General features: G+C 38.1%; 1 protein-coding gene across 2 annotated transcripts in view; it reads left to right on the plus strand.

Moving 5' to 3' along the window:
* GPM6A (glycoprotein M6A) overlaps positions 1-25,558 on the plus strand; it is a 343,266-nt gene that overhangs the window by 270,145 nt on the left and 47,563 nt on the right. The window lies entirely within an intron of this gene.

Raw genomic sequence — 25,558 nt, forward strand, 5'->3', positions numbered from 1 at the left:
ACGACAAGGCAAACTTCTGAGGGCTAGGAGACGGGTGGGAGGTCAGAAGGAACTAAATCATAGAGGAAATACAAACAGTGATATGTGGAAACACGATCATGTGTAGGTATTGAAGGTCTCTACACCACAACTAGCAAAATTCTAGTGGCAGTTGAGATGGTAATGTGGCTACCATCTTTAGCTGCATCGACAAGCAGGAACTGACACTGCGGAGATGTAAATATACAAAGTCCCAAGAACGGTAAATAAAAAGGCTGAAAAACAATAAAATGGTAAACAACAAAAAGAATAAAAAGGCTGGACTCTGGCTTCAGATGCTGTATATTCTTTTCAAAATAGTACATGCCAAAGAGCTTTTTGGCGAAGTCGTTGAATAATTCTTGTTTGGTTTGGTTAATGGTGGATCACTTTTAATTTGTGTTTTTAATGGGAAAGACTCTATTGTTCCATTAGACTCTCACGGAAAAATAATTGCGGTCCATTGGCATGGGGTTTCCAGGTTTTATGTTTTAACTCTACCCAATGGTATTTCTAAGTACCTACCTATACTTTTAACATCAGACTCTTATGTGTGATGATTAATAATAATAAATCAACTGAGTAAATGCATTAGTTGCTCCAATACTATAGGAAGTATGTAAGAAGTGAGATTATCCTGAAATTGTTTTAAATATTTTCTAGGCACCCCCTGTTAGAAGTTTTCATAATTGTATGATGACATTAATAGAAGAAATAAGTGGATAATTGGTAGATCACAGCATGATGGTTTTCTAATCATTTAATTATTATCCATAACAAACCAGTCCATACTAGTTTATCCATTTTCCCCAAAGACCTTCTCTTAATACTCTGGCAAATGAGTTCTTTAATTAAAAAGACTAGAAATTGTCATGTTTCTTATCTCTCTCATCGATTTGTCTCCAGAAGTTTATGATATTGAATGAGTAACCGACAAAGCAACTGTGTTTTTCCTTGTGTTTCTTTCTACATTAAATTTAATGATTTTTTTTTTCATTTGCGACGTTAGAAGATTATTGACTGTTCTTTATCTCTTATATATTAGACTTCTCGGTACAAGGAACCTGTCTTGGTAGCACCTTATTTTTACATCTGCCAGATTGCTTGTTTGAAGCCTAGTACTGTTACCCATTTTGTAAATAAATCATTCTTGAAACTGTGTGTCCCAGGTTTCAAGCAAGTTATCTGTCAATGATACTGACAGCATAATGTCATTCGGTACTGTTTTCATTTCCTTCAGTAAAACGTCGTTTAGAAGCTCTGCAATTTGTCCACTTCTGATTTCAGCATTTTGTGAGGGAGATACTAGAAGTTGGGAGGCAATGGGGAGATTATTTTTTCTTACAGAATATTAAGGTAGCATGTTTGCATTTTTATTTGTGTGTCTTCTTCCTCCTCTTGTTGTAAATTATATTAATTCTTTGGGATTTTATATACAGGAGCAAAATTCTAAAGACGTTCTAGAATATGGGTAACCAACATAGACTGAAGATTAAAAATATGAAACTTTAGGATAGCTGCCTTACTAAATGAGCTCTTTAGATAGCCTGACCTGCTTTTAAAAATCTGCCTCAAACCACATACAAAAATATTTATTAGGCTACATTTAGTTTGTGTCTTCTACAATATGGAACAATACTTCTGGGGAAAGGAAAGACAATCCTTAGGGGTTTTTGATAAGAGACTTTCAGCAGCATTTTTCCTTAGGGACAGATACATAAAATGATTCAACTAAACACACGCTCTGTTGCTTTAGCACTCAACTGTGCACTAGGTACGTTAGAGAAAAAAACAGGCTATTTGGAAATCATGATATGACCCATGAAGATAAAATTGGCAATATCCCTGTGAATATTTTACTATGAACACTAATGGTTTTCAATTATGTTTTTCGTGTTGACAAACTAAATTATGATTTTGAGTTGTACATCTAATGAACTGTTAAGCATTCATTTCATTAAAGTTGTAAAGATGGAAAGTAGCTATCTGTTTTGCAGACTGTCCTGTATGGCAGGCAGCAAATTTATATTTTATAATATTATATTCTTCTATGTGTTTTTATTATGTTTTTGAATTATGGACTGTGTCATTTAAATTTGCATAAAAGTGCAATAGGGACCAAAAATATACTAATAAAACACTCTTCATTTGGAAAACACAAAAATTACAGTGGCACATTAAAAAAATAATATAGCACCAGTGTTTTCAGGCTAATAATGATAAAAACAGCTTATATTGGGGTACCTGGGTGGCTCAGTTGATTAAACTTCTGACTCCTGGTTTTAGCTCAGGTCATGATCTCAGGATTCAGAGTCTGAAGATTACATCTGCCTCTTCCCCCACTCGTGCTCTCTCTCTTTCTTTCTCTCTCAAATAAACAAATCATTAGAAAAATAGCTCACATTTATTAAGTCCTCATCATGTGCCAGACCCTCCTCTAAATATTGCTCATGTCTTTTAATACTAAGTGCTAAATTAAAAGCAAAATAAAAATATTTTCAAAGCCTCTTCCATGATACAAACCTTGTTAAGGTACAATTAAATGCATTGTAAAATAAGGTTTAATATTTAGGTAGGTTATTCACTTTATAAATCATCATGTGTTTCTTCTATAAATTTAGATAATTCCATCCTACATCATAGAAATGTTCTGTCAACAGAGCAATGCTAAAACAGAATGCTAAGCAGGATGTCTTATTATTCATGTTAATGTAAATTATTTTATTCTTATGTATGCCTTTTTGAGAAAACCTTTGTATTCTCTAGAAGCTTCCATCAGTCACAACTTTTTAGACAGGAATCACAAAGAACTCAGACCTCAGAAACAGCTGGCAGTAAGGGGGCGAAGGGGGAAAAAGTCCAGGCAAATGATGAGAACATGCCATGTCCAAGGGTTTCAGTCTGATTAAAAACAATAGGCTAAGGCAAGGGATGCCTGGGTAGCTCAGTTGGTTAAGCGTCTGCCTTCGACTCAGGTCATGATCCCAGGATCCTGGGATGGAGCCCCATACTGGGCTCCTTGCTCAACATGGAGTCTGCTTCTCCCTTGGCCTGCTGCTCCCCCTGCTTGTGCTCTCTCTCTCTCTCTAACAAATAAATAATTAAAATCTTAAAAAAAACAAAACAATAAGCTAAGGCTGGCCAACAAAACACTTTTAGAACCAATGCTGATTCAAATTCAATAACAAGGGGTCACTTTTTAAATTCATACGAAAAACACATTATAATAAGTTAGGGGAAAGGAAGTAATGCTGCAAAACAGCATTGATCAAAGCTCAGTACCCTTCATACAATCACATGCTTTCCTTGTTTTCATACATTCTCTCTTTCTGTCGATTTTGCTACCGTTTTCCCACAACTGAAATCTGGGAGTCAACTCCAAATCCTTCGTTTTTCAGGCTGATGCTGTGTCCCGCAATTTCCCCTTTGTTACCCACCTGAAACACATCCTTTCATTTCTGCTGCCACTTCACAAGAAGCCTTCATTCCTTGGTAGTATATGCTCTGTGATTTATGTGCTTAGTAACACTAATTAGTAATAATATTCTACAATTTTATCTTTATTCCAGTTCTTTCTTCTCCAGTACTTTTTGCACCAACAAACTAAATGACTAGCCTCATTTACTAAACCAACCCAATAACGTGCAGGGTCTCTCAGGTGCCCATTTGATAGCTCTTGATGCACGAAACATGCGCTCTATTTGTGGTCAAGTCTCTCTTCCCTTAAGGTGTTAATAAGTATCTGTTTCCACATTCTCTGCCTCCCACTCCTTACCCAGCACCCTTTGCTTATATTGTTCGTCATGTTACTCTTGCCCAGAATGTCATTCTCTTCCTTGGCTCAAATTCCATTCATGCCTCAAACCCATATTCAATCCTAACTCCTGTACTTTCATTTTCCCAATATTTATATATTAAACACGTATAACATATCTTGCAATTATCTCACAGGGTCTTGAAAGGAAGGCATATAATCTTTTTTTGGGTTACCTGTGTGTCTGTGTATGTGTGTTATTTTTCCCATTATATGCATTAGGTATTATGTACACATTATCCATGTTTTCTTCTATTCAGTCCACCAAAATCATATAATCTACCAAGGACAGGGAGAGATGCGTTAAAATCTTCTGCTATTAATGTCTTTTTTTCTATATTATTTCATATTTTTATCATGCTTACTTTACTAATGTTGGTTATTTCTTTTGAAGTATAGAATATTCCTGTTACATCTTCATTGTGGGCGTGACTCACGTAGCATTACAAAGTACACTTTTCCAGTCTCAATGTTTTACTTCACTCTTTCCCCTTGAATTCAACCAGCTTGTTCTTTGTGATACCTGGTTCCACCTTGGCTGCATTGAGGGAAGTGTGAGAATTTGTGTAGAACGTAGATACCGCTGGGGAACTACCCAAGCCATCAGAAGAAAGCATTCATTTCGAATATGATTAGATTTGAAAATACACATTACAGACAAGTGTTATTGTGTATAGATTATTTTGGGGTGGAATTATTAGAGCAGTATGTGTTGTTCCTCTAAAATTTTTTTCATTCTTGTCAGATTTGGAAATTCAGGAAAAAGCCTTTTCCTTCCTTGGAAAGGTACCGAGTAAGCAGTAAACTGCTTATCAGACAGGTGGCGCTCGGGATCCCAGGCTTGACAAGGCTTTCATGATTTTCAATTTCATTTTTGCTTTAAAGTAATTTTTCCGTATTGTGAAGGAATTGCTAAAAATCTAATGAAACCAAGACGTAACTATTTGAATGAAATTATTAATAGCTTTTTAAAGATTTATTTACTTATTTTAGAGAAAAAGCGAACACACCTGGGGTAGGGGAGGGCCAGAGGGAGAGGGAGACTCTCAAGCAAACTCCCTGCCTGACACTGAGCTCAGTGACTCTGAGTTTGTGACCTGAGCCGAAATCAAGAGTGGGACGCCCAAACGACTGAGCCACCCAGGGGCCCCTTTATTAATAACTTCTAAGAAAAAAAAACAGTTATTTCAAATTTTTGCTAATCTATTAGGATTTCTTTGTCAGAAGCATTCACTGCATTGTACATAAATACCAGAATTCATTATAATAATCTGAGTGGATCTTTCCCAGGGGCAGAACATGTAGAGCTAGAAGCTGAAACAGTAAAATCTGTTTTAGAATTTCCTTTCCCATTATCAAATAATGTTACATTTTATAATGCTTTTCAATAAAATAATACACTAGATTGTTTCCTATATTTTAAGCATAATATCAAATATTTGAAAACTAAGAAAATTTACTATTATAATACAACTTCAAACCCTGCTCTTTGAAAGTCCTCTAAAATTCAAAGCTTTATACTCAACCGAAATGTTAGCCATTGCCTTTGTAGAGGCAGGTAGGTGAACAAGTGACAAAAAATGGGCCGTAGTAACCTCATCAAACCCCTTCATCCTCCCAAAAGCTTCCCAGAGAAAGGCAATTCAAGAAGCCATGGATGCTTCTGGAAGAGAGGTCATGAGTAGATGTGAAGGGCAGGCCAGTATTCTGTGCTCTAGAGGCATTCCCCCCCATCCCCCTTCATGTGGCAATGGGCCTGCCAAAACCCTTCTTGTCACTGGATACTGGGTCATAAGGGGGTTAAAACCTTCCAGAGTCATCAAAATACTTCCTTTTCTTCCCATGTCCAAAATACATGGTTAATGATTTACTGAGCATTGGAAAAAGAAAATCAAACCTACTGAATTTTTTAAAAAATATTTTATTTATTTATTTATTTGAGAGAGCAAGAGAGAGAGAATGAGAGAGAGAGAGAGATCATGAGAGGAGAGAGGTCAGTGGGAGAAGCAGACTCCCTGCCTAGCAGGGAGCCCAATGTGGGACTCGATCCTGGGACCCCAGGATCATGACCTGAGCCGAAGGCAGTCGCTTAACCAACTGAGCCACCCAGGTGCCCAAACCTACTGAATTTTTTTAAAAGATTTTTTAAAAAACGTTTTATAACCAGAAAAGAACCTTAGAGACCCATTCAGTCCCATGGCTTGTTCACAACGTGGGAAGGTTAAGAGGTCTGCCCTGTGACCTGCAGCTGGTCTCTAATTCCCTGCTCGGAGCTCTTTGCCATTGAATCTTTTTTAAAAATTATTTTTATTAATATATAATGTATTATTAGCCCCAGGGGTACAGGTCTGTGAATCATCAGTCTTACACACCTCACAGCACTCACCATAGCACATACCCTCCCCAATGTCCATAACCCCACCACCCTCTCCATCCCTCACCCCAGCAACCGTCAGTCTGTTTTATAAGATTAAGAGTCTCTTATGGTTTGTCTCCCTCCCCATCCCGTCGTCTTAAGTCGTGTTGCTGCTCTGGCCTATCCACAGAGTAATTTAGAATGTGTGTTTGAAATTCACTGTTCTAGACAATAAATATATCTGTACCACCTTCTGCGGACAAATACAGTGTTTATGGTGACAAGGAGACTTTTTGTGTCTTTTACCCTAAACAATCAGAAGGAATATTCCATACTGTGGGGCTGAGTATCTAGGCCTTATGCTTGCTTCTGTTTGTTGAAATACCTGCCATGTTGATCAGATTGGTGGCTGAAGAAGTTGGAGAATGGAATTGCTGTGCGTGGACTCTATTGCTAAATTTGTTCAAATCTCTAAATAATATCATAGCTTTACAAACGGCTGTGCCTTCTTTGCTTTGTGGTTGTGGGCTATATCATGCAGTTTTTAAGATGAAGCTATTTATGTTTATGGCTCTGGATTTGATCTTGAGCTTTTGAATTTTAATTTACATTGGACTAAGAATATACATATGGAATATAGTTTTTATTGCTAATAAGAAAAAATATATCACTTCCAGATTCACTGGAATGTGGAGTACTGGATATAAGCGTAAGCTCTGCATATTTTCAGCAACTTCTTTTGTTACCTTCCCTGTTGACTGTGAATTCTAGGCTTTTACTTTGTCATGCGCAGCACAGGCTTTTAGGAGTGTGTAAGAAGACATTCATTTAACAGCTGTCAACGGAACACCAACAGGGTATGAATTTACACTCCAACGGAAGAGACAGACAAAAACAATAGATAATACAGACAAGTACATTTTATACGATGTTCAAAGTTCATGTGTGATACAGAAACAAGAAAAAACAGAGCAGGGTAAAGGGAATCTGAAGTCCACATTTATGAACATGGGGAAAGCAGGATACAGTTTGTAACGCGGATAGTCAGGATAAAATGGGAGCAGAAGCTTGAAGGACTTGAAGTTAGTTCAGGTGGTATCTGAGCGAAGCGTGTTGGCGGCAGAGACCATAGCCACGAGGAATGCCCAAGGCTCAGAGGATGCGGGCGTTAGTTCCACGGCAGAGGGAGGGAGGAGCAAAGGAGAAGGGGAGGTCAGAGGGATGATGGAGAACATCAGGCAGGGTTTTTAAAACCTTTGTAAGGGGGCGCCTGGGTGGCTCAGTGGTTTAAGGCCTCTGCCTTCAGCTCAGGTCATGATCTCAGGGTCCTGGGATCGAGCCCCGCATCGAGCCCCGCATCGAGCCCCGCATCGAGCCCCGCATCGAGCCCCGCATCGGGCCCCGCATCGGGCTCTCTGCTCAGCGGGGAGCCTGCTTCCCTTCCTCTCTGCCTACTTGTGATCTCTGACTGTCAAATAAATAAATAAAATCTTTAAAAAAATAAATAAATAAAACCTTTGTAAGGATTTTGGTTTTAGTCCAAATCGATGAAGAGCTATAGCGGGTTTTGAGCAGAGCACCCAACCCCAGGACTTGGCTGGTTCTGTTCCCATCTGACCCTCAAGCCCGCTCAATTCTACTCTCGGTGCATGTGGACTGTTAATAAGTGTCATATAGAAGGCACAGTACATTTTTACTATGATTTTTTTTTTCAGTATTAGAGTTCCAAATTATTAGTGTTGATGTCTGGACTCATAGGTAGACATTCTGTTAGTTTATTATTATTTTTTTTTACTTTAAATAAGTACTGCATGTATGACTATTATTTGTCCAGTAATAATCAACATTTAGTGACTTCATAAATATGTTTAAATGACAAGAATAGCTCCCTCTTATTATTTTACATTTCAAAACAACCTGACTACTAGATGAACGTTTCTCTCTCTCTTTTTTTTTTAAGTTTTCATTTTAATTCCAGTAGATTAACCTAGAGCAATATATTAGTTTCAGGGGTAATACAGTGATTCAACTGTTCCATACATCACCCGGTGTATATATCCCACATTCCAGTGTATTTGGAACTGATATACTTTTTCTTAATAGGATAATAAGAACCTCATCATATTTTCTCTTCATTTAGGTCATAAGTGATTAAAATGCAATAAGTCTACCAGTTCAAATTCTGGAACTCTTTGGTAAAAATCAGTATTCTGGCCAGACTCCTCCAGAAATATCTTTTTTTTGCTTTCCCTTTAGTATTTAGTATTTCAGCATCTATTAAATTTTCCAAGAGATAGACCTCCTGATTGGGCAACTACATCTAACTTAGTTTAAAAGTCAAATATGTGATTGAAATGGGAGTCACAGTAATGCTGAGAAAAGAGGAGGAAGCAGATGATGACTTTATTTCCATGAAACATTTGTCTGGATCAAACATAAATAGAGTCCAAGTCCCCCCAGACCCTTGCTTCCTAGTCATGAGCTATCTGGTCAAGGCCAGTTTTGTACTATATTTCACCAGGATAGTCCTCATTCCATTCTGGTTGTAAAATACTTCTGGTCCTGTGGTTTCTTAAATGAAGGGAAAATAATCTTAGAGTTATATCTCATCTTTGTGTAACTAAACAGCAGGGCTAGTTCTTGTTTAGAATCTCATTATAAGAATAAACCATTAGAGTTACTGTAAGCATCTTCTCCCAGAATATTATCTGCAATGATAGGATTTTTAAAATATTGCTATTGTAATAGTAGAAAGCAATTTTTATGTATTATACATCATGCATAATAAAATTTTATAAATTATTATATGCCACTTGGCCACTTTTCTAAAGAAAATAGAAAAAAAATCATACCACTGGAATACATTGTTCACTGTCATTAATTAAAACAATTTTGAATGCCTCACCCTAATTACTTTCTCACTTCCAAGTTCAGTCTTAACATGAACATTGTTAGACACGTTAGAAAGAAATAATCCTTTCAGTTTTCTAAATTTGATCATGTATTACCTACTGAAGCTGCCTGAAGTGCCAACAGTTTTTCATGAATATAAAATACCGTCTTGTATGTTTAAATCCCAAATAGTGTGTTTATTTAGCAGGCAGTATCTTTAAGAATACCTAACCTTGGACTTGCCAGTGATTTGAGAAAACCATTAAGCTAATGAGTTTGCAGAGCAGCTTTAAGAATAATAAAACCAATCCTGTGCCCTGTAAGACCTCTTCATGGAATTTCTTAAGTTCAGTTTTACCTTTTTTTTTTTTTTTTTAAATTGAGAGAGGACAGGAAGAGCAGAGGGGAGGGAGAGGGAGAGAGAGAGAATCTTAAGCAGACTCCACGCCCAGCATGGAGCCATATGCAGCCTTCAGTCTCATGACCGTGAGATCAGGACCTCAGCCAAAATCATGATCTGAGCACTTAACCGACTGAGCCACCTAGGCACCCCTTAAAACAATTAAAAAAAAAAATAGGCACTAGAAAAGTTTAAGGAACTGCTACTTATTGGGGGGGGGGGAGCCCAGAAATGTAACACAGTTCTGTTATGACTTTCTTCAGGGTTTTCTCATCACACCTCAGTGATGACCAGTCATGGCCAAAGACAGAAATTACTCTTTCTTTATATTATGAGCTCTATTCCTGCGGTTTCCTTGGGTTTAGCTCCATCTTTTGATTCTACTGCTATGACTCCAATATATTTTTTTTCCGATATAATTTGAGTTGACAAGATGTTGAAGTTGAAGGATAAAATTTTGATGGGTGAAGTTGACTCGCATGGGTCCCGACGCCTTGAGAAACAGCAGTAGATAGAGAAAGAATGTAGGTCCTTGACTGTTCCGTGCCCACTGTGTTCATGACCCAGACTCTGGGTGACATGCTGCACATATAAAACACATAAATCCTAATCCCTCATCTCAGAGGCTTTTTCTCAAGTCACAGACAGACACAGGACAGGAGTCCTCATCCAAGAGTAGAGTCTGTACTCGAGATCATAAAAATCTACTGTTTTATTCAGTGTAGCTGGCATTTCCGTTCTTGAAGGGCATTCTTCTGTTAATTTTGCAGCAATTCTTACTTTTACTTCACAGCCTCTAGAGGTGACTGGCAGGAACGGAAAATGAGCTTTGTGTGTATTCATAAAATTCTGGGGATTAGTAATGTGAAAGAAGAAGATTTATGTGAAGTGCAGGTTTTCCCACATGGGCTGAGCTCTCTTACAGATGCGCCCTGCGGCGAGCAGAGGACAAAAACAGCTGAAATCTAACACGTTCACAGGCTGCTTTGTAGCCCTCTTATCTCTCTCTAAACCTGTATTTTTTAACCACCACTGTCTAAGAGTCACATGGGATGCGATCAAAAGAAGCAAAGGACATTAAGTATTTGGGATATGGGACAAATTAGTAGGGAGTGAAAATCACTGTAATAAAAACACAGTGCATCTTTATTTGGTGGTGTGGGAGCTAATTCCAATTGTAATAGAGGTCACAGAATGACAGGCTTAGGCATGGCTCAAATAAAATCAACATTGTCTGTACAATACGTAAAAAAGATTTATTAGAGACTTTGAACTAATACGTGCCTGTCCTTTAGGGAGCGGAGCGTGTTATAATAGCTCCTCTGGTGAGAAGGACAGGGACAGAAAGGAGGAATGTTGTTCTGTTGATTTAAAATATATTTTAGCTTTTAAAAGACTCTGGTGCTTGAGAAAAGATAGTGGTTACAGAAATGACATTTCTATTTTGAAATGCTACCATTTTGCCTATTTCCAAATATACATCACACAATTCAGATGCCCCTAACAGTACTCTCAGACCACAGAAGAGACTTTTCCTTCTAACATATTGTGACAATTTGTTTGTGACTCATTGTGAAGAAATAACTGTTATGTGCCCATTTTTGAAAATTCTGCTGATGTTCATGATAAAACAGCATAATGTGATTTTTCTGGAGGCGATTTGTTTTGTGCTCTATTCCATATATATTTTGAAATAACATTTTGACTTAGGAAATGTTCTTCAAAATATTCTTATCATTTTGATGCTTCAGAACATGCCTTTACATTTTGCCTCCTGCCAAATTTTTATTGATTGTAGTAACTATGAAACAGAAAATTTTCATATCTGCCTTTCTGAAAAAAAAATCATCTTTAAATTGAGAATAAATGTGTAAATCCTAAAATGCCAGATTGCAGTAAAAACCTATCATTATGTTCAGAGAAATATGGTTTTATCCACAAATGTCATAGTGAATTTCCATGAACTGAATTAAACAAGTAAACTTTCAATAAGTAATTCATGCTGTCTTTTAAGAGAGAATTTATATTTTTTATTTTCTAAATTTTCTTTTACAACTTTAAGTTATAATTAGGAATTATTTTGCAATTCTTTTAGTCACTAGTTTTTTTTTTTAAGATTTTATTTATTTATTTGACAGACAGAGATCACAGGTAGGCAGAGAGGCAGGCAGAGAGAGAGGGGGAAGCAGACTCCCCTCTGAGCAGAGAGCCCAATGCGGGGCTCGATCCCAGGACCCCGAGATCATGACCTGAGCCAGGCAGAGGCCTAACCCAGTGAGCCACCCAAGCACCCCTAGTCACTTGTTTTTAAAGTTATATTTCTATTTTTTAAAATGTGTTCAAATTCCTTAATTTTATTTTAAATATACTTCAGTTCTATTTAAAGGGTAGGCGTTTGATCATGTCTATGAGTGTGCTAGTAGGTGATTCTGTCTTTGCTTTTCTCACTGGAATTTTGAAAACTGTGAACAATACATATTTTTCGTGTCATATGTTTTAAATACTGACTAGTAGATTTTTCATTTTGATACTATAAATGTTACTCATTCTTCAATATTAGTTTTAAAAATTCATTTATTCTTTTATTTTTATTTTTTTATTTTTTTTCTTTTATTTTTAAAGGAGCAATATAATAAAAGATCAAGACAATATGTGCTGATCACAGTATCACAATATGTGCTGATCATAGTTAAATTTTGCATAAAGTATTCAGAAATACTTCATTGTTCCCCTTTAAAAGCTAATAAATACATTGAATTAAGAATTAACTTACATTACATATAAACTCTAATTTTATTTTGTAAAAATCCAGAGTATGTGGCATAATGGCATAAGCAAAATATTGCTGTGTTTGATGTTGTTAGTGTGATTATAAAAAATTTCTCAGTGATTAGGAAGCTCAGAAGCATCTTAAAATTGCCGTAGTCTTGAGGTTTGAAGATAGCGGCATATCAGGACCCTTGGTCTGGAATCCAAACGGCTATGCTTAATTGGCACAGTTTTACAAGGTCTTACATGTTATTTAATGTTAAAAATACAACCTCATAATGCTACATCGCTTCCTATAAAACATACAATGCCTGTTTGAAAACAGAATGCCTTATTATACTGAAAATTCTTGGCAATCATTGCAGCTCCTTCATGATGTGCAGGAGATAGTTAGTTTTTATTTTTATTTTTTTTACAATATGTGGTTCAGCATATTAGCCAAGAACAAAACACACACCCAAGCTGCGTAATTCACATGGGGATAACGTATTTTTATGTAAAGCAGCATATCCCAGTGATCCTACAGGACCCATTTTATCACCAGTTTTTCCTTTCTTTTTAGTTTTCTTGGAAAAGATGTCTATCCTAAAGAGTGACGCTTAATTTTTAAAATTTGATTGCGCACCGGCATGTACTCTACGGAAGTGACAGTTAATAACAGTGCTACTGGGCTACATTATAAGATTCCACTGAACACAGTCTGTGCAGTCTCATCATTAGTGACCATCAGTCGGTACTGATGCAGAAAAACGCACAGTTAAGAACTAAATATCTGTTAATAAATGATGGCTTTAAGTTATGCTGTGGTGAAGGGATTCTGCCTTATCATTAATGAATATACAATTTCCACTAGACTTTTTTCTTATTGAAAATGGGATCCTTTTTCATGAGCTACAAAAGGAATTCTCTGGAAGGAAGCAGTGTCGACTGTGAGGAGGAGGAGCCTCAGATCAGTCAAGTGTAAAGTCTCATCTTCAGGAACTGAAAGCCGGCCAGTGTGGCTGCTGTGGGGGGCCACGTGGTGGGTGGGGATAGGATGGGGGAGAGATCTCCAGCAGAGCTCCAGCCTGTAAGGAAAGCATGAGAACTGTAATAATGGAGAAACACAATGGAAAGTCAAAGAACGATTTTAAGGTAGAGAGTGACAGACTTTCATTTATGTTTTGAAATATTTCCTCCAGCTTTGGAATTAGTGATACGTGCGGCAAGATAAGGAACAGACCCATCTAGGGAAGCATAACAGCTTCTAAGAAAATATATCTTGGAGGGCAGGGAATGAATGTATCTTAGGCAGTGCATCATTTTGGAGCAAATACTTAAGAGATTTCAAAATTGTATAAAATTTTATTGAACGGCAGTAAGTAATTTGTGATGAATAATTAAAAAAAAATACCATCCTCTTTTCCTAAATTTGTTTGCTTTTAGAGGTCGGTGACTTTTACTTTTATTGTCAATGTCATCATCAGCTTTTTCTGCCGGGAATTTAATAGTTCTGAAGTTCTCGGGGTCTTCTGTGAACTCTTTCTCTACTGTTTTTGGTGTAGAAGTATGTGTTTTTGTTCTCTTTTGTGGACAGCCATATTGATAATCCGCAGTTTGGTGTGATTATCAAGGCAGAATTTTAGAGACAGACATACTAGTTTAAATGCAGGCATTGCCAGGTATGGAGCTATGCTGTTAAATGATGAGTATCCTAATCCCAATTTTTTCTTCTACAAAATGAAGTTGATCCATTATAGGAGAGCTTTTAAATTATCTCCCCAGCCAACCTGCATAAACATTCTTTACATGTTACACAGAAAAATAAGCTGATAAAAACAAGAGATATGAGACCAAAAAAGAAAAAAAAAGAAGAAGAAGAAGTAAAAATAGTGTTGTAACCAATATCCAGTCCCCAAATTTGTCCCAAAGTAGGAAATTTTCATGATTCTGACATTAGTCTGCTGGGTAGACATGGTGGAAAGTGTGAGGAAAAGGACCTCTTTTTGACCAGCCCTAGTTGTTTGTTGAGACAGATTTTCCAAGTAATTCATTTGTTCAGCAAATAATTAAACACCCACCATTAGCAGGTATTACTGTAGGAATGGGGCATATAAAAATGAACAAAGTCCGGGAATCTTTGAACTTACACTTTTCACATTTTGGTGTGGAGCGTCTATAAACAAAGGCAACAAGTGAGATAAAGAATCCGTTGGGAGCTGATGAGTCAGCGAGGAAAACAAAGCCATCCTTGGGGTAGGGAGTTCTGTTTCAAACTGCTTAATCTTGTGGCCAATTAAAGATGGCTGCAGGTAGGGGTGCCTGAGTGGCTCAGTGAGTTAAAGCCTCTGCCTTCAGCTCAGGTCATAATCTCAGGGTCCTGGGATCGAGCCCCACATCAGGCTCTCTGCTCAGCGGGAAGCCTGCTTCCTCCTCTCTCCCTGCCTGCCTCTCTCCCTGCTTGTAATCTCTATCAAATAAATAAGTAAAATCTTAAAAAAAAAAAAAAAAAAAGATGGTTGCAGGCGTTTACCACTCCTTCCCTCCACAGTTGTAATGCACTTCTCAACCTCCAAGAATCTGAGCTGTTGGTGATTACTTTGAGAGTAAAATGTGCAAAAATGATGCTCAGCCATTTCCAGTCTCAGCCTTTAAGAAGATTGGAAACTTCTGCTTTCTCTCTCTAGGAGGTATGGCTTTGATAGAAGCCATCCATAATGTCCTCACCATGCTGTGAGACAGCCCTAAGCGCCACTTAGAGAGGCCACTTGAAATGAGATGTCCCCAGGGCGTCCGTGGCTGTTCCAGGCACGCTGGTGAGGGCGCCATACTTGCAAGCGGAGAAGCCATCTTGGACATTACCTCACTCAAGCCTTCAGACGACCTCCAGCACCATCCACATTTTGGCTGCAATTGCTTAAATGATCCCAAATGAAAACTGTCCATTTGAGTCGAATAACCCCATGACAGATGTGAGAAATTATAACACACTGTTGTTTTAGGCTAATGAATTTGGGGGATGGCTCATTAGGTACCGATGGATAACCCGAAAAACAAACAAGCAAGCAACATTTTGAACAAACTTGAAAGTTGTTAGGAAACCAGCCGCGTCGATAGGATAATCGGTCAACTGGTTACAGGGGGAGATAAGGGGTTTATCTGGGTTTCAAGCATCATCTGAACACGATTCTACAAGAACCTCACAGGTGTCTGGGACTCAGAGCAGTTCGGCGCTCCGCTTCTTTTCCCCTTGGGAATGGCTCTGATGGCACGTGAGCGATCTGTCTCCACCTGACTGCTCTCTCACCCTCCGGGCCTTATTTGTCACGGCGAGAGAGTATGGCTCTCATCATTACTGAAGCAATTAACTTTCCTGCTTGGGGAAATATGCTTAATTAATCAAAACGCTCTTGCTAAGTCATGTTGACCAGCACGGAATGTTCTGTAATCAGCGATATAGTTTTGTGTTTTTTTTTTTAACTCTCTGAGTCATAAATGTTAATATTGTAAAAATTTCCATAATAAAATGTTTTTAGAAAGAAAAATGTCATTATTCTTCTGGAAAGTCCACACTACATTGGCTTTCACATGTTTTTCAGTATTGACCCTCAATAATCATTTGTAAAATTGCCTGCATGTAATCATACCTCCCTCATCGGGTTGCTGTGGCAATCACACAGTCAGTCTCTTAAAGGTGTGGCCTATTTCTGATGCATTGGAACCACTCAAAAAAAGCTTATCATTTAGTTATAAACTCCATCCTTTATTTAATAAACTGTTCAGAATTCTTAGAATAAACCCTTCTTAATCCCTGTATTACATGTGTAGCCGTGCCCCTATCAGCTCATCTTAAAACACGTTAGTCACGTAATATGACTTTTATACAATTCTGCTGGTTTCTATATCCTGCTACATCTGTATATTAGAACCAACTGAAGCACTGGATAAAAACAAAGTTTTCAAGGGAGGAAGTCCTGGGATCTCCATTTTTGACAGAAGCCCTGCTGGTTCTGGTACCCAGACACAAAATTAAGAGGGAAAAGAAATCTCCAAACTCTGCATTTTCTTTTCCTCTTTCAAGATATTCTTTTTAAAATTGGGAACTGATTTGTTTAAGTACAGGTATGTATCACTGACTAAAATATTTAACTTCAAAACCTGTCATTTTAGTTTGCTGTCTTGATAATTTGTCCTGAAGTATTCAAATGTACTTTGTTTAACCCAGGAATATATTTAAATAAAACGTTAATTAAAATTTTAATAACATTTGGGGATTATGTGGGCTATATTCTAGAATGCTTTAAAAATATAGATGATCATGTCATTAATTAAAGGGTTCACCAAAGTCTGTCTGCTACAAACTTTGCAGTGTAAAGCATACTCCAAGAACATAATTTTGAGCTTTTATGTTGTTAGATAAGATAGATAAGCCAGGCTGTGATCCTGGCTCCTCTGATTGGACACTCAAGATATCACAGTATTAGATCCTGAGAAAGAGTATTTTTGGAAAAGTTTCTGAAAAGGTGCTAGCAATTTCTAATTTTATTTCTCACTAGTATGGAGCCTCAAAAAGACTAGAGACCGTGGTTTTTTTGGTCACTCCTACACACTCAAGGTACTTAACTAGTAGGTGCTCAGAAAACAATCACTGTGTATTGATAGAGTGATGCAGTGCCCATGCTGCTAATAATTAGCTCTGGGGGGGGGGGGGGGAAGGTGTGAATTCGTGAAATAAACTTTAGTATAGGCAAGTCGTGATGTAATGGTGACTGGGGACATATTTCCTTGCATAATAGGATAGGAGAAAGTCAGGTTGGTCTGTGCCACTAACATCTCCTCAGACAGTTAAGGATCCTAAGGCCAAACTGAGTTGTTACAGGTTTTCAGCACCCGCCCTGTGAAAAGTCATTTGCTTTAACTTAGTGTGATAAGGTCACATTTCCCTTGCATGTTGATGGCTTGACTAAGACCCTTATTGACCATGAACCCAGTAGCTGTAACTAGAAGAGCTGTCTTGGCCATACAACCCAACCTCAGCCTCTCTACTCTGTGGTATCGGTGTGGCTGTGGGGCAGGCAGTAGGTTGTGGGGAGGTAAGGACTCCACAAAGGGAGTCATCCCAGAAAGGAAAGTCCTATCAATCTGGAGACTCATGTTCTTCAATTCTAGGAAACTGTTTTAGAGTGTCTGATAATTTGTTAATCTTCATTTTCTCTGTTTTTCACGGTGAACCGCATATTTAGATGAGGATATTGGACTTCCTTATCTGATCTAAGATGCCTACCAGCAGTATGGTAGACTAAATGACATGAAAAACTTTGCTGTTGCAAAACAATTTTTAAGATGGTGGAATTAATATGTGTATGGATTTTAAATAGACATATTTAAAATATAGATGCAATCAGAATGTATTTACTCATATTTGTATGCATTGGTATTCTGGCGAGAGAGTAAGCAGAATCCTCAGAGGCCAGAAAAAAGTAAAAGCAGTTCAGGGGGATAAGCAAGATAGCTTTGAAGCCGCCAGGAAGTCTCTGGGGTCATTTTCATATTCCTGGTCTCCTTGGCTGTACATGTTGTTGCCGGGTAGCAGAGGTTAGGAAACAGAGCCTGAGTTTTACCCAAGGCATGAAGTCAACTTGGAATACATAGTATAAAAAACCAGGACTCTAAAAGGCTTTAGTGGAAGACTGAACAAAAACAAAACAAAACAAATAATAAACATAACAGCAACAATGACAAATGTTCTATTTAGGATAGTAAAGAAAATTACCTTTTACCTTGCATGGGTTGGGAGGGGGAAGTCCCCCCACAGTTTGATCCCACAAGCCAGCTTTCTTACGCGTTTGTGACCTTCATTTCTGCTACCTTAGAGAGACTGGAAAAACCCAGGGTTCAGATTTAATTTAAAGGAAGTCACCTGTAAGCTCCAAAAGATTGCTATCCTACAGCTCATGTTTTCTAACAATGTCTTAATGTGCCATTAACACACAAATAATAAACTAAAAAAACAGGAAAATCCCATATATTTGGGAATTAAAACAAAAGAATCAGAGGAAACAAGTACATAAATAAATTCTGTATCAAAAAGAATCACAGTAGGCTTTAGAAAAGTCTAACAACTGAACAGTAATAAAAGGGTCACATATTAGAATTTGTGAAATTCACTCAAGTAAAATTAGAAGGGACTTTATCTCCTTAAATATTTTTATTAGAAAAGAAAGACCAAAAATTAATGAACTCAGCAACCATCTCAAGACATTATGAAATGTATAGCAAAATATACCCCAGTAGAGTAAAATTAAAGAAATAATTTCAAAACCAATTAATGAAACATGAAACAATCAAGCAAAAAGTGTTGTTTGAAAAGAATAATAATATTGAAAAACCATTGGGGTTTTATTATGATAGTTATTAGTACTATTTGCTAAGTATTCAGGGCTCTCTGTCTCTTGGGAACATGGTAGAATTGAACTTTGTGTTCTTTGTGGTTGAGAGGGAGGCGTGTTAACTCTATCTAGCCATTGGACTGGGAATAGAAGTGGCACCTGTCAGTTGCAACTCAGAATATTTAACTGGTGAGAGTCCCTGATTTTTCTTACTGTGAGGTTATGATGGGCAATGTTCCAGATGATGTCTCCTTTCTCAGCCTGAGTTTCTGAGTGGGCTCTAGCGGCCAGAGAGCCCCACTACTAACCTGGGTTAGAAATATTGTAGCCTGAACGGAAAATTAAGTGTGATGTTTAAAATTAATTGAATTTGTTTTTGTAGCAAACATGGAACCGGCAACATAGGCATCCTGATGATGCACTTTAAGAATAGGGAAATAGAGAAGCAGAAGAGAGACAAAGGTGGGGAGGCAGTTGGAGGAAATGGAGGAGGGGAGGGGTGCAGAAATGAAGGAAGGAAGGACATTGAAATCATCAGAGGAGACAAAAGGAAATATGAGCAAATGATGAATAAATTAAAAATACTGTAAAACGAAATTACATACAACTTGACTGTAAATTTTAAATCTTTTTTTTTTTAAGATTTTATGTATTTATTTGACAGAGAACACAAGTAGCAGAGAGGCAGGCAGAGAGAGAGAGAGGGAAGCAGGCTCCCTGCTGAGCAGAGAGCCCGATGTGGGGCTCGATCCCAGTACCCTGGGATCATGCCCTGAGCTGAAGGCAGAGGCTTTAGCCCACTGAGCCACCCAGGCGCCCCGTAAATTTTAAATCTTACATAAAATGTCCAAATGCCTATAAAATTGAACTTAGTAAACAGACTTAAAAAGAAATAGAAATCTTGATGAGTTCTATAACCATTAGCAAATTAGATCAGTAGTTAAAATTGTTCCCACAAAGCGCATATGTTTTCTGAATGGTTTTACTAGCTAGTTCTACCAAATATTTATGGTGCAGCTAAAGCTGATGCAGACAGCCCCACAATCCTAGAGTGTGGAAAAAGGAGGTCACTTTATAAGACTAGGATAAGCCTGCTTCCAAAACAAGAGAGCAAAAATTAGATGTCGGTCACATTCATTACATTCATTAACATAGATATCCCTATCCTCACCCACTACACTTTTAGCCTCATTTTATATTCCTTTTTTTCATCTTCATTATATTTTACCACCAGTGGTTTCTTAAAATTTCCTCAGATACTCTAGTCACACATCTGCCTCAGGACATTAGCATCTACTTTTTCTGCCTGAAACCCTCTTCTCCTTCTTGGACAGCTCCTTTCTCTCCTGCAGGTCTTTTTTTTTTTTTTTTTTTTAAGATTTTTATTTATTTATTTGACAGACAGATCACAAGTAGGCAGAGAGACAGGCAGAGAGAGAGGAAGGGGAGTAGGCTCTCTGCTGAGCAGAGAGCCAGATGTGGGGCTCGATCTCAGGACCCTGGGATCATGACCTGAGCCGAAGCAGAGGCTTTAACCCACTGAGCCACCCAGGTGCCCCTGCAGGTCTTTTTTTAAAATGTTGTCTTGGTTATTCCTTTCCTGAAAAAACTGAAATCATTATTCCCATATTCCCTATGCTTTCTTCCCTGTTTGGGTTTTTTCTCTCTGCACTTTTCACGATCTCATATATATTATTACTTCTGCATCTTGCTTATTGCCTGTCTCCCGCTTCTAGAAGGAGAGCAGAGCTTTTTGTTGACTGACTGACTTCCACAGCTCTGGCAGTTAGCATACTGCCGGGCACCTGGTGAAGACTCAGGAACTATTTGTGGAATGAATTGATAAATGCAAAAGTATTAAACAAAATGTTAGCATGACGAGTTCAGCAATGTATAAAAAATACAGTATGACTCAGTTGGCTTTTTCTCAGGAATGCTAGTTTAAATTAGAAAAACTTACTGAAATGGCGGATAAATGGAAACAACAAAATTATTTCAACAGATGGGGAAAAGTGTGTTACCTCTTTAACCAATAAACCAGCAACAAACATCTCACTTAATGGTAAAACATGGCAAGTGTTTTCTTTATTATGAGGAACAAGAAAAGGTGCCCTTTTCTCGGTGTTTCTGCTCTTCTCATTGCATTTTATCTGACAGAATAAGCCAATAGAAGGATAAGTGCTAGGTACAGATAATGAAAAGAAAGAAAGCTCAAAACTTTCACAGATGATCTGATTATCAACAAATTCAGAGTAATTCATAGAATCAAAATAATTCAGAAGACTATCAAAAGAATCTGGGAAAATTTCTAGATACAAAATCAGTGTAGAAATACCAATCAGAATCCCAATTAGTTAAATCGTGGAATCAGACAAATGGTTTCTGAAATTTACATGGCAATGTAGAAGAGCCATTAATAGCACGATACACATGAGGAAGATGGACAAATGGGGCAGTTGTCTCCACCACAAGTGAAAACATGTTGTAAGGCAGTGTGACATTGGCCCAGGGACAGACCAGGGCACTGGTGGACCAAAACAGACAGCCCCTCAATACAACCAGACCTCTTGGGGTCCTTGGTGATGACCAAGGTGTCACTGTAGCTCAGTAGAGAAAGCATCACCTCATTGGTAAATGGGGCTAGGGAGTATTTGTCAGTGAATAAATCGTCAGTCTCTTTTCCGGAACCCATCACTGTGTTGCTAGCGTCTCTGCTCAGTTGCTTATCTTCCAGGCTCTTTTTCCTTTACATTCTTTCCCCTTGACTTATCTTGGTGCACTTTGTGGAATGAGTGAAGGCAAAGGCTTGTGTTTACTTCACGATGTTTAAAGGGGAGTAAATCATGTATCTTCTCTTTCTGAAAAATATGGAGTATGTCAAGAACTTCTAGATTTTTTTTTTAATTTTTATATTAGGACAAGTCATTGTGTAACCCCACTAAATATCAGATAAATGCTAATGTTTAGAGTGTATTGAAAAGAAAGTCTTGTCATTCCTTTGCTATTCTTTTCTCTTTTTTTAAAAGATTTTATTTATTTATTTGATAGACAGTGAGAGAGAGCATGAGAGGGGAGAAGGTCAGAGGGAGAAGCAGACTCCCCGTGGAGCTGGGAGCCCGATGTGGGACTCGATCCCGGTACTCCAGGATCATGACTTGAGCTGAACGCAGTTGCTTAACCAACTGAGCCACCCAGGCACCCAACTATTTTTTTCTTTAATGTGAAAGTAAAAGCATAGTGTTCATTCACTTGAGAAAATGCAACTGGGAACTAGTATGTATGAGACGTGCGTCTCTGTGTATACCGGTAGTGTCTCCTGGATAGCACGTCAAGTTCCATGTTCAGTGTTTGAACCAGCAGCTCTACCTGAGAATCGGTGGCCTATTCTCATCACATCTAGTCTTAAAAGTGTTTCCTGTGTAAAGTAGTCTTTATTGTTTTTAATAGAGATTTTCTCGAAAAATGTATTTTCTCCAGTGCCTGCACTCCACTTACGACGCTTTCGCTGATAATCATTAAATGGACTGGTTTCTCATCTCGAGGTGCAGTAGAAACGTGGTGGGGGGCAGCCGAATCCTCAACCTTAAAGGATGATTGTTGGGAGCGTGTCCTGGGCCCCAGAGCGCGGTTGCCATGGTGATTCTGCTGCTCTGCCAAGGCTGTTTCTCACTGTGGGTGGAAAGAAGTTCCCCTGCCAGCAGCTATGTGGGATTCTGGCAGCTGGAGAGAAGGCAGAAATGCTGCGCTGCTTCCCCAGATGGGAGTTCTGAGTCTTCTTTTAAATGTAATAAGCAGCTCAGGCCCTGTGGAGGACTGGGGGTCGTTAGGAACTAGCCCATTACAAGTGCAAAATGTGCACGATACGATTCTGCAGGTTTTTTTATTTTGAGTGGAAGCTTTGCGGAGGATCAGGACTCCAACCGACGGGGTGTAGCCTGATTTGGCAGTGAGGGAGGGTTAGAGAAATTTGCATTCGTCAATAGGGTTAATATAATTCTGAGGGATTTAAATGGCAGCATTTAAATAGGGAGTAAAAGAAATATTGCCATTTAATTTGGAGATCTTGAACTCATTCAGAAATGCCTGTTAACTGGGGTTGTCAGTTTGGGTTTCCTTAGTATCGAGATCTCATGTTTTTCTAAAAACAAAAGGCTTTACTATAACTAATCCTTTCGACTATGACACTGATCACCACCACACCCTCCCTCCCCTGAGATATATGGGGTCTAAGTAAGCAGGCTTGCTTCCATGGGGGTCCTGGTAACGGTCCATCTAAACCACAGTAGAGAGAATGCGACATAAGTAGAACCTGACTCTCCATCAGAATTCAGAATTGGCAGAATTAAGCAAAAGTCCTCCGTGGCATTTTGGTGGTCATCTATAGGCTTCCCACTTCCTTTGCTCCTGGGCCTCATTCTGATTTTAGTTTTGCTTTGTTAGAAGCTTTAATAAGACCCAGGAGAGGCAATTCCTGTCTATGAATTTAATGTTTGGACTTTTTTCTTTATATTTAGACTTCTATTCTGAAGACTTTTGTTGATTACATTAATCTGGTTTGGACACCTCAGTGCCTGCACAAGTCCCACTACCTATATCGAATTCTTCCAGAATAGTGGAGGAGAGAAATCACAAAGGAATTAGATTTGAAATCACCGGGCCATTTGGGGGCACTTGCCAAAATAAGGGTAACTCCTGTTTGTCTTGGTACCGGTTCTGTTTCTTAATTTTTAAATAATCAATAAGGTGAATTTTTTTACAACATGGAAAGACAAAGAACAGTTCAAAGATTTTTCTGCTATCCTGTTAATCTCCACTCAAAACTGTGTTCAGTGATATTCAGAGACCGCACACTCTGGTCTCATCCATCTGCTAGCGAAATCTCTTCTATCATATGAAGTGTCAAGCTGTTCTAACCTTTTATACTTCCCCACATTGTGTGTGTGTGTGTGTGTGTGTGTGTGTGTCAGGGAAGGAATGTTCAGGAAATGATTTCCTGTACTAACAATTGCTGTGGAAGTGAAGACATGTTCAGATGTCTTTTTGCTTCTGGGGCAGATGAGGTGAGCCATAATTCTTTCAAGAAGGCCAGTTCCAGGGGTGCTTGGGTGGTTCAGTGGTTAAGCCTCTGCCTTTGGCTCAGGTCATGATCTCAGGGTCCTGGGATGGACCCTGCATTGGGCTCTCTGCTCAGCAGGGAACCTGCTTCCTCCTCTCTCTCTGCCTGCCTCTCTGTCTACTTGTGATCTCTGCCTGTCAAATAAGTAAATAAAATCTTAAAAAAAAAAAAGCCCAGTTCCAATGATCAGTAAGAAAATTAGCAGGCCGGACCACTCTCTAAATACAAAATTACTTCACACAGGAACTTTACAATGGTTGCATGCATTGTATGTTACTATAAACATTTGTATTCTAGATAAAGTGCACACAGATCTTCCTGTGACTTAAGTACAGTAAGTAACAATCCATTTTCCAATTTCCTTTATTTGTTTCTGCAGAAAGGAAGAGCCAGTTAGGTAGAGAGCTTTTGAGAGACTTTAGCATTACAAAAGGAGATTTAATCAAGAGTTTCCAAAAGGAGAGGAGTAGGAGGAAATCTGTGGAATAGGATATATAGAGGGGAGATGGGGGGCGGGGGAGGGGGGATGACGACACAGACACACACGGGGATGGAGGGGAAACTGAGATCTTCTGAGAAGTTGCTCTGAGCCTCGCAGCCCCTTACTTAGTCTTCCTTTCTTCTCAGCAGCTGGTTCAGAGTACCTCGTCAGTATGTCTTACTGCAAAACATACACACTTAAGCATTTCTAGTTAAGCTCATGGAAGATACCTAGCAAATTCTGACACTTATTTTTAATATGAACAACCATGCTTTTCTGATGTCATAGACTAGAAAGCTGTCTTTCAAAAGACTAATTAATGTGACAAAACTTTAGAAAGCAAAAGTGATTCCTGTAGTCAAAGTATTTTTGAAAACCATGCTACAACACAATCATCGTTAATCTTAATATAGTTAAAGGTGTGTCTGGTAGTGGTAGCCCGGACATTTATTGAGTGGTTAGTCCATGGCACGCACTGTTTTATGGATTAGCTCACTGTAATGTAACGTAATTTAAATTATATTTTAATTGTAATTAAATTGTAATTTAATTTACAAATTAAATTTATAATTTAATTTATTATACTAATACATGTAATAAATTTATTAAATGTAATAATAAATTTGTTACATTATTAAATGTAATAAATTCATTACATTTAATAACATACATTGTCATATGATACAGTCATAACATACAGTATGTCATAACATAGTGTCTTATTAAAAGTTTTGGTTGTACAGTACAGTGACCGAACAGTTCTGTACATTACTCAGTCATCATGACAAATGCACTCTTTCTTCCCCAGCACTTCTTCACCCATACCTACCCCCTCTCCCCTCCGGTAACCATCTGTTTATTCTAGAGTAAAGAGTCTGTTTCGGTTTGTCTCTTTTTTCCCCTTTGTTCATTTGTTTTGTTTCTTAAATTCCACATATGAGTGAAATCATATTGTATCTGTCTTCCTCTGACAGACTTATTTCACTTAGCATAATACTCTCCAGCTCCATCCATGTTGTTGCAAATGGCAAGATTTCATTCTTTTTAATGGCTGAGTAATTTTCTGTTGTAATATGCCACATCTTCTTTACCCATTTATCTATCAATGGGCACTTGGGTTTCTTTCATAATTGGTTGTTGTAGATAATGCGCTATAAATGTTGAGGTGCATATATCTTTTTGAATTAGTGTTCTCATATTCTTTAGGTAAATACCCAGTAGTGTGATTACCTACTTAATGCTCACAAGAATTATTTGAGGAGAATTCTTACTGTCACCCTTTTACAAATGATGAAATGAAAAGCGTGAATTTGCCAAAAACCACACAGTGGTAGAACAAGGATT

This window comes from Meles meles, chromosome 2 (genome assembly GCF_922984935.1).
Source record: "Meles meles chromosome 2, mMelMel3.1 paternal haplotype, whole genome shotgun sequence".
In the NCBI taxonomy this organism is placed as follows: domain Eukaryota; kingdom Metazoa; phylum Chordata; class Mammalia; order Carnivora; family Mustelidae; genus Meles; species Meles meles.